This window comes from Protomyctophum bolini (genome assembly GCF_963924005.1).
Source record: "Protomyctophum bolini genome assembly, chromosome: 4".
Taxonomy (NCBI): Eukaryota; Metazoa; Chordata; class Actinopteri; order Myctophiformes; family Myctophidae; genus Protomyctophum; species Protomyctophum bolini.
Genome location: NC_137865.1, coordinates 33,799,335 through 33,808,794, shown reverse-complemented (window position 1 = coordinate 33,808,794; position 9,460 = coordinate 33,799,335).

Sequence of the window (9,460 nt, the reverse complement as noted above, 5' to 3'; positions counted from 1 at the left end):
GAAACACTCCACTCCACTACATTTATTGATTTTAGATAAACAAATAGAAAGGATCAGACAAACATGGCAGCCCATATTACCTTTCATATGCCTGTGATCACTGACATTATCTGTGAAAATGAATGGCAATGCAATTGCCAAATGAAAGTGTCTATAAGTGTGTGCAGGAGTAAGTTCATAGTATTAGAAAAAGCTTCTAATCTATGTCTTACATGGATGGACACGCATGTACAATGTATGCAATACAATTATCCACAAAACATATTGTCAACTTGACTCATCTTTGCAACATCAAGACTGTTGTACAGTGATGTAGGGCCCCAGTATTGCATGTGTCTTATTGCGAACGAAGTGAGCACTTACTATGAGACCTAGCAGATCATGTCTGTCTGTCTGTGTGTCTGTGTGTGTGTCTGTCCCGCTTTTGTGCCCATATATGGAGCTGAGTGATTACGTCACCATGACTCAGCCATAACCATATAAGGAGTCCCCAAAGCAGCTATACGTCCAAAACCCAAATATGTACGAGCTGCGTTCGCTTCCCGCGTTTGCGCGTCTTACTGGTTATATTAAAATGAGCTTAAGGGAGCACTGGCCGGCCGGAGGACTACGTCGTCACACTCATGTTGCTATGACTCAGCCATAACCATATAAGGATTCCACAATGCACCTACGCCCAAGTGTTGTCTAACCTCTTTGTGTCGTCATAGAATCAGGTGCAAACAAATCAGCCAGATCCATATCTGGGCACAAACGTCTTAGGGGCATGCCCATATATGGGCAAATCCTGATGACATCAGCTATCTCCATATAATGGGCATAAAAGGGACAAGGAGTGACAGATACAGAGATCTCCAAATATGGGCATATTGGTCAGATCGGCGGTGCGATGTAGGTGTGAGGGCCACGTAGCGGCCCAAACCTCTAGTAATAGTTAATCTGCACATATCCAACCTGCATGTTTGGAAATGTAAAACGTATGTGTTAAAGAGAACATTTTGCTTTCTTAACTGCACATTAATCAACCTCACAGCCTTTCAACAGAAGTGTGTGTTTGTGTGTGTGTGTGTGTGTGTGTGTGTGTGTGTGTGTGTGTGTGTGTGTGTGTGTGTGTGTGTGTGTGTGTGTGTGTGTGTGCGTGTGTGTGTGTGTGTGTGTGTGTGTGTGTGTGTGTGTGCGTGCGTGCTGTACATCAAAACAGTCTATGTTGCATAATTATCCTACAAAACAAGTTCAGTGAGTGTGGGAGGCGTCCATCTTTCTACTCCTTCTTTATGAAATCAACAACAGCCATCTTAAGTACATAAACACAGAGAGGAGAGCTCCCTGACGGCCTCTCTGCTGGGTATTTGCGAGCGTCACAAGCAGCCTTTCCTCTCCTCCCGTCTAGCCTGCCCCCGGCTGCCTGGATGGCCGATGTCGATGGCGCCATGTGCTCCCCAGCTCTGCTGTAATCAGGAACAGCAAGGGGCAGCCTCTATCACAGAGGGTTTCTTTCCCTTTCCTTTGTTTTCCACAGATTTCCTTCCTCGTTTTCTTAGATATTCTCTCCCAACTGATGTAAATCCAAACAGAGGCCTATTTAGAAAGTAAACAGATTGAATGAGGGGAGGGGATAGGTCCCGGGCTCTGGCGACCGAGGAGTCAGGCGGCAGAGCGGAGACGTCGCGCTCCACCCGGGCCTTCGCCGCTAGCTGACACAGCCTGTAAATATACAGCATGACAAATGGCCTGGCCCCCGTAGCAGTCCCGCAGCCAATCACCGGGCCAGTATAGGCGCCCGGTGCCTGAGAGGCCAGCCGACAGGACTCGCAGTGCCTGAAGCATTGTCACAAGGGGCACGTTGTTTATGGGACAGAGAGAGAGACTCTTGACATGACATGTCGGGGGTTGCCCTCGGATCACATGGAGGAGAATGTTGTGAGGGAGCACATCTTCAGACGGTGGGAGAAGGAAAGAGTGTGTGTCCGAGACTCCGAGTGTGTGCCCTCTCATGTATCCTGCTGATCAATCACTTTCCTGTGCCCAAACTTAATCCTGGCTCTCTGAAGGTCTCCCCGGGGGGCCTGCTCTGGTTACATCAGGCGCAGTCTGGCAGCCCAACTCACACCAAGTATTAACAGTAGTGTTCTGGCGCCATGGGACCAAATTAATTCCGTTTTGTTTTTTTACTCTGGAGGAGTCCTTTCAGAGAGGACACAACTGAGTGTGTGTGTGTGTGTGGGGGGGGGGGGGATGTTTTGATCCCACTGAAAAATGCTCAGAAGTTAATTTTCTTGTGATTGAGTATGACAGGCTTTGGCACCACAGACAACACAATGTTCATGCATCTATCAGTATTGTACACAGTGTTGAATCCTCATCCTGGCGGGTGAGGGGTGGGGCTCGTAATAGCAGCTTTGCTATAACTGTGTCTATAAATGGGTGAAATATTGACATGCTGATTGATCTGAACTGTTTTGGAGACAATCTTAAAGAGAATGGAATGTCCTTAAGGACTAAGGAGGGAGGGTAAGTGAGGGAAGAGAGGGGGGGAGAAAAAGACTCCGTTTGACCTCTAAGGATAGATCTACGAACTCAAATGGCTGCACGTTCTTTTCCGCCCCCCCCCCCCCCCCCCCCCCCCCCAAATCCCCCCCACCCCGCGCGCTTTCTGCCAGGATATCCTTCCCTGCTCCAGGCTCACATGTACCCATATGGAACACCAGGGACATGGACCGCACTGGGCCGCCACCATTGTGCTGTGTGGGCCTGCACGCTGAGGTCACACAGGGAGCCTGAAAGCGCCAGACTGGCAGGCACTCCATGGTTTCCTCTAAGATAGGAGATCAAGTAAATCAGAGTTAGGAGTCGTTACCCTTTCGGACTCCTAATGACCACTGCCTGGCTCTGTCTCTCTGTGTCTCTGTCTCTCCCCCCTCCAGCACAAAGCTGTGTGTCTGAGATGCAGCGCATTATGAAGATGGTATTTTCTACCATCATCCGTTTTTCATCGACTGGCTCTCCTTTCAGCAAACATGATCTCATCCCGGTATCCTGGCTAACTTAATGCAGTCAGTATTAGCGTTGTGTAGCATTAGCATATAGACTGGAGCTCCATTAGTCATGCTCTGGACTTCTACCCCACACGGGTACTGTGTTACCTCTTAAGAGGATCCATTTTTCACAGGCTGCCCGGGGCTGTAAAGACTACAGACAAACCAATTGATTTGAATCCGTTGCCGGTGTCATGGGAGCCTGGTGGAATAGACACATGGAGATTCATTTCCAAAAGCACTGGTATTGACAAACTAGCTGATCGGCACATGGCTGCTGTGGGAGGCTAAAGATCACATGGTATAGTAGTGTACAATACATACACTTATGTTATGTATGCAAAGGATCATCACCTTGTGCCCTGATTCAAACTACACAACTCTACATGAACGAGAAATCCCCTTCCTCTCAATATATTCAAAAGTGAACTGCGTGGTTAGCAATTTTCTTTAATTGTTGCAATTACAGTATACCATAGTATGATATTTATCTGCTGAGTTGTTAGACTCATTTAACCCTGCATATTTCTGCAACTGCACTACAGGTACTGAAGGAATTCTCAAACCTACTGTTATGAAGTCACACGTTTTTAACAATGAGTTCCTTCTCCAGCTTAAGGGACTCCCAGGGATCATTCCCTCACTTCCTCCCCTGCTCTCCGGCCTGCACAGGCCCATGCAGCTAGGTCACACTGGAACTGCCTTGTTTTCACTCCATGATTCAATGTCTCCTGCATGTTCTCCCCTCTCCTATTGGTGATTTACTTGACGGTGCTAGGAATGGAAGCGTATAGCATCAGGGATAGTAATTATTAGCTTTCCTGGACAGGACCGAACAAGTGACGCTTAACAAGTGACTCTTCGGGGAGGACCTGTACAAGGGTAGGGCCTGGGCAGCCTGGAAAGTGTGCCATCCATACACAAGTAAATCATCCCAGGGGAATGACGGGGTCACCAATTTGACCCTGTCGCACCAGCAGGGCTTAAATCACACCAGTTCCCTGGGTGGAGAGAGACAGCGCAAGCTACATAATGAAAACAGCATGTTCCACGGGATATAACTGCCTTTCAAAGGGGCGAGTCTACTGAAAGAAAGTGAAGTATTTGAGTTGAATGTGCATGATCCAGTGGATAAACACTCGCACAACTTCAGCGCACCGCTTCCTGAATGTATTTATTCGTGTCACTCACAACAAATGGACCCTTATGTGTCCATGTTGTCCATTTGTACATTTTGAGTTAAATTAACACGGAGGATGTTTTGTGTGTGTGTGTGGGAGCTGCATGCTGTGGCTGTCCTCTGACCACAAGCCAGAGAGTTGGAGCAGGCCTTATACTGTTTAGAGAATGTGAGTGGGCCAGAATCATTATCAGCTCAGCTGCAGTGAGTGGCTCCCAATCTGTCCAGGCGGCTCCCTGTCTGACCTGCCTGTGGCGTGGCAAGGCTCTGCTGTGTGTGCAAGGAGTGCGACAAGCATTGAGTGGGAAGTCGGGGGGTTCGGTGTCTGCCGCCCTCCCTTGAATATCTGCATGCCATTAACAGCAATGGTCCTGATGACATGCTCTTCCTGAGCAGGCCCTGTCTCAGCCTTTATGCTGCGGCTGGAGGGGCCCAAGTCCCTATGGGTCTTGGAGCACTTGTCTATTTTGGGAGGTCATTTGGGAGCCGGACGCTCTGTCTCCCCAACGCAGCCTGTCTCCTGATACCGCTATCAACTGCCGGCTTTTAACACAGAGCCACTGCAATTTACTAGAGTGACGCCAACCAAGTCAGTTATCAGGACCCCAACACCAGATTAGCTGGTTGGTCTTCTAATGAGCATCCTTGAACAGGAAGTGGGAGAACTCTTACTCCACAAGAATAACACTATTACCAATTTATCTGTAATAGTGCGCTATAACACCATTTTCAAGAAACGTGCCTCACTTTAGAGATGTGTAATGACCTCAGGGTTCGACAGAACCCTTTTTGAAGCATAGACATAGCATTGCTGTATGTAATTAACATCAAAGAAAACATTACACAATACTAACTGATCAACTATTCTATCATGGTGAAATACTCCTGTAATATCCAGAGTCAGTCTGGATTAATACCACAAGTCAAACAGACTTCCACTATCTGCATGGTCAATCTCACAGACTGTTTTGTTCAACATGAGGGAGGTTGGCTTGCAGTGCTTTTAGCAGGTGTTAACTTCAGGTCAGTAGGAAGGTGACACTGCCTTTGCAGCAGCTTCACCTGATCTCTGAGTTTGCCAAACCCGAGCAGAAACAAGTCAACACGAACCAACTGTTTCTCCCTCCAAGGCTCTAATTTTGCAGTTGCTACGTCATCATTCAGCTCTGCAATTAAGGGAAGATCCAACAGATGTTTCACATTTACACAACAAAACTTATAATGTGAAAACACTGATCTCTATCAACCCTGGGCTTTGCTTATTTGAAGCTCAGAAGTTTGCTATAGTCCGAACCAGAAAGGAATGACTCAACTCAACTGGACAGTCCAACCCATGACCGACTTGCTCAATGTGGTGACTGGGTTCCAATCGAGACTCTGTGGCCTGCCCAGCCCGACTCTTTGTAAATGAAGTTAAAATCATACAAAAAAACTGTGTGCAGGCAGCAGGACTGATGTCATGCTTGGCATTACGTTTCACTGCAAGTTTTAGGAGGGTTAGATTTACTAGCATTCGGGAAACATTAAAAAAGTACAGTGGTTTACACTGAGTGCCTGTACTCTCTGTAAGTTTGCCCAGTCCTTCATCCAACACACTGCCACTGTGGATGCAGAGGCAGAGCAGTAACAAAAACACATACACACACACACACTAGTGCACACACACGCATATGCACACACACACTCACACACACACACAAGCACGCACGCACACACACGTGCACACACATGCACGCACGCATGCACGCACGCACACACACACACACACACACACACACACACACACACACACACACACACACACACACACAAACAAACGCGCACACACACACACACACACACACACACACACACACACACACACACACACAGAGACCCACATATGAAAACCTTACTCACCGGTCACAGCTGTGGAACAATGTATTCCAGGCAGGAGACACTTTCATCATGCTCAAATCACTGCAAAGAAAAGTTTGCAAAAGTTTACAAAAAAAGACAACATAACTTCTGTCTTAGCCCAAATAATAGACCTGAACAGATTAAATTTAAAGCCTTAAATGGATATGCCCCACAGTTTATCAGTGATCTGCTAACTCCGTATCCTGCCCCCAGGGCATTCAGGTCTTCCTCTAAACAGCTCAGTTCAGTCCCGGGCCTCAAACATGTTTTTTATTTCAGTTTCACTCAATTAGTTAGTTTCCACCCGACAGCAACAATATAGTGACTTGTGACGTTGTGAGTTTTGAATAATGTGTTTTTGGTGGAGAGTTTGTTGACTTTCTGGAGGATTTACTTATGAACGTTGTGCCAACGTGGGTGGATGATATCTTGCCGAGGTGTGAAACTCTTCTCACTGCCAGCTGGTTTTGGCCGGCTACCTTGTCCTCAGGACCAGAATCTTTACACTTTACACACATGCAGGGGCCTGGGGCGATCCAAAACTAAAATGTATGAATGTATTAGTCACTTTTAGTCAGTTCAAAAGAACTGCGCACAACTACGCCCTCATTTTGCTTGGCTACAGTATATTGAACACAGCCCATTATAATTCTGTGCTGCTATAATGCTGTAATTCCAGGATTGCAGACTATTTTCTATACCGGGTGAAGCACAGCATCAATTAAATGTACACATCATCAGTTATTGGGTTGATATGACATTAAGCACGTTGTGATGGTAATGGTTTACCATGGGAAAGTCCCCCGTGTTCAGTTGCGTCCCCTGGGGCAACACGACGCCCACACCACAGAACCTATGGCACCACTTGAACTTGACAGCCAATGATTAAGCCGCTTATTGACATAAAGGCGTCCAAAGTAAGTAGAGATGTTCCGAACAATAATAAGAAGGGGTGGGGGGGTTAGTGTGGATGGGGGTGGAGTGGGATGGGGTGTTTGGTGAGGGTGGGTTAGTGTGGATGGGGGTGGTGTGGGATGGGGCGTTTGGTGAGGGTGGGTTAGTGTGGATGGGGGTGGTGTGGGATGGGGCGTTTGGTGAGGGTGGGTTAGTGTGGATGGGGGTGGAGTGGGATGGGGTGTTTGGGGCTGAGACAGGGTGTGGCGCCCATCATAGAGCTTGTTACCTTTGCCTTTAGTCACGCCTCCCCACTTGGAGCCGAGTGGAATGCCTCGGTGATTAAGCTAAAATCACACTGGCAGAGACGGTGCAATTAGAGGTGTAACGTTGTTATCTGGCAGCTGGTCTCCATCACCCACTGAACTAATGCTGATAGAAAGGGAAAATATTATTGTTCGCCGTGGCTGGTGCTGCTTATGTTATGCCTTTACAGTGTTGCTAAAGCTCTGATGACTTTGGTCTGAGGAAGAGAGTTCAGAAACTCAGATAATACAGATAACCCCACTATTGATCCATGATTACAAGCTATCACAAGCCCATGGTGTCTTCAGATGGTTATCTTATGGCTTGTATTTATGGAATGTAGAATGCACCTATACACTAAGCCTACATAATCAGTATGATTTGTCCTGGTCATATGTGTAAATGTGACTATGTATATTTATACACTACACACGCAGGGTATATGAATACATGAATTATTTTATATAAGTGTCATGCAGCCTCATGGCCCATCCCTCATTATATATATGACACCTTTTCATACAGTTACAATTATTCAAATATAAACTTATATACACACACACACTGTGCGGGTGCATGTGTATAGGTGTGAGGAATGTGGACTACTGGACTATAGACCTGTACGCTACATTGCCCCAGGTATATGCACACTGATCATGTTAAGCGAAGCTCATGAGGCTGGATGTGTGACTCCCCATTGCCAGATTTTAATCTAAGTGTGTGTTTGTAGTCTTTGAGGTGTGGATTAGTGGGACTGTTGAGTCAGGCCCAGGCGAAGGCCCAGGAGGTCAGCCCAGAGAGAGGCCCATGTAAGCAGGCTCCAGCGCCGCTGAATGGGGCCATAATGGCCTGGATCAGAAGGAATGTGATCATGGTGCCTTGCTACTGACAGCCGGCCCCTGGGGACGTGAATTACTCCCACTGATACAAAGAGAAGATGACAAACACGCTGCCTCGGGCACTGTCTCCCCGGACTGCCCGTCTCCAACGCGACTAAATGAATCAAATTGCCTCCAATTAAATATTTAACTACCCTTCTTTCCCCCATGGCAGTTCCATTTTCTCTCCCTCCAGTCTCATGATACTAACACACTTTTCACTGCGTCACTGTGGCAAAAAGCAGACAATAGGAGAGTCTTGTGAGGTTTACACAATTGTTGTTGTTATGCACAAGCGGGATGCATGGCATTGTTTAATTCCTTGTTTTTAGCGGAAGGAAATGACCATGCAACGTAGTATGTGAAATTTAGACGCTCAATTCTTTCATGTTTACTGAAAGAACTTAATCTTAAAGATGGAGTGCTGTGATTTTTGTATTTTCTTCCAGTTTTTCATGTGTTTATGAGGTGACAGTACTTCACCCCTTGGTGTGGTTGTTATGTGCAATGATGTCTTCCCTTTGTGTTTAGGGTTTCTTCCTGGAGGCTGAAACCTTGACAGTCAAATGTGCCAATGAAATAAACTGTGATATAGTGACATCACAATATCATGCCCTCCCCTAACCCCTCCAACTTCATCATCAACAACAGCTGTGGGTGTGGCTTCAGTTCAGGTGGATCACCACCCATCAGACTATGTGTGTGTGTGTGTGTGTGTGTGTGTGTGTGTGTGTGTGTGTGTGTGTGTGTGTGTGTGTGTGTGTGTGTGTGTGTGTGTGTGTGTGTGTGTGTGTGTGTGTGTGTGTGTGTGTGTGTGTGTGTGTTTGTGTGTGTGTGTGTGTGTGTACGGTATATATACAATTATGACACTATTATTATGAGGAAGCAAGGCACTGGAGCAACTCAGACAGTTTAAGCCTTTTTAATCAGTAGGGTGCAAGTTAAAAAAAAAAAAAAAAAAAAACATTATTAGACATTATTATTAATAACTTATGAATAATAATGTCTAATAATGTTTTTTGGGTTTTTTTACGAATCATAAGCCACCAGATCTCTGTCTGCAAAGAAAGGCAGTGCAGACAGAGAGAGGTGGGGGACCGACAGAAGAAACCTGACTATTATACTGTATATTGTTGAGGTCTTTGTCAGGGGACACAGACAGATGGAGACGGGTACAATGGATATACATACCTACCTGTCTAGTGCCCACCCTGCATGCCAGTATACAGGGTATGACATCAGGGATATCCATTTAACGGCATGAAAAA